This window comes from Pediculus humanus, genomic scaffold (genome assembly GCF_000006295.1).
Source record: "Pediculus humanus corporis 1103172107383 genomic scaffold, whole genome shotgun sequence".
Lineage (NCBI taxonomy): Eukaryota > Metazoa > Arthropoda > Insecta > Psocodea > Pediculidae > Pediculus > Pediculus humanus.
In genome coordinates, this window is record NW_002987010.1 from 190,933 (window position 1) to 192,630 (window position 1,698).

A 1,698-nucleotide genomic window follows, 5' to 3' on the forward strand; every position below is an offset into this window, starting at 1 on the left:
TAATCTCGTACCTGAATTTTAATTTTGTTTAAAATAAATTAATTGATATTATTAAATCTCGGAACCGACACTGTTACCAACATTAAAAAAAATAAAAAATGAATCTATTAAAAAAATAAAGCAAATTTAACGAGAGCAAAAGGAAAATAAATAATAATAATATTTTTTCGATCGCGTTTTCTTTTCCGAAAAAAAAAAAAAATTTTTTTTGAATAAATTTTTTTATTAATTAAGTTTTCGAAAAAAAAACGTTATTAATAATACGAAAATTATTTATAAATTAATTTCGTTTTTTTTGCTACCCTTTATCGATCCGATATTGTCGCGTACGTAATTTTTTTTTTTTTTATTAATAGCAAATAAATTTATGATTTAAAAAAAAAACGCGGTTAAAGAAAAGAAAAAAAATTAAAATTGAAAACGAATAAATTTGCTTATTTTTTTTTGCTATTATTTACTGAGTTTTTTTTGTGCAAATAAATAAATAAAAAAATTTTTTTAATTTAATTAAATTTTTAATTTGGAAAGATAAATGATATATATTTGCTATTGTATAATTTTCCATTTATTTTTTTGACACGGTGTCATGAATTAATTATCTTGACGGCAGCAAAAAAAAAAGGAAAGAGAAATTAATGAATATTAACTCGAATAAAAATTTTTTTCTTTACACTATCCCTTATATAGTTTATCTATTTATAACCACACGCACGCACGCACGCACACACATTTTTTTTGCTACCGTTCATTTTTTTATTTTTTAAAAATTGTTTTTAAAAAAATAATAAAAATATTTAAATAAATTAAATGTTAAAATAGTTTAGTTTTTTTTCTTTAAATAAATAAAAATAAATAAATAAATAAATAATAATAATAGAGCAGAAGGAAAAAAAAATTTTTTTTTTTTTTAAAAAAAGAAAGAAAGCAATAAAATAAAAAATTAAAAACCGTTAAATTTTTTAAGTGGGGGAGTAACAATAATAATAATAATAACAATGTTTCCCTTTATTTTTTTTTTTTGTATTTCAATTTTAAAAAAAAAAACATGCAAACTGTCTTGTTTATTATTATTATTATTATTATTATTAATATTCGTGATTTGTCCTAAATAATATTTAAAGTAGCAGACGACGACAGATGGATGGTTAAAATCTTCGCCTTTTTTTTTTTTTTAAATATTAAAAACTGTCATCATTATCATCATTTTTTACAATTACCATCGATACAAATAATAATAATTATAATAATTGATTTTAACGTTATGAGCATTTTTTTTGCTTGCTCTACGAAATCCATCAATTTCCTTTTTATATTTCGAATCGGGGGAGCAAGGGAGCAGGGGGAGGGGGAGGTGGGGAAGTTGAAAGAGAGATAGAAAAAAGTTTTGTTCACACTTCCCGTGTCAATTTCATTTTTTTTTTGGATGTTCTTTTGTTATTTCTTTCAATAAAAGAATTTAAAAAAAAAAAAAAAAAAGTAAGAAAGAGATATGGGATATGACATTACGGTGGTGAAAACTTATCCGTGTGCCACCTGGATTTTAAAAATCCTTTTAAATATTTTTTTAAAAAAATAAAAAAAGAAGTAAAAGGATTCCTTCCATCATTGGATTTGACCGTCGATGACTTTTTTTTATAAAATAAACAACAGAAAAAAAGTTTTTTATTGTTTTAATTTTTTTTAAAAATTCTAATGTAA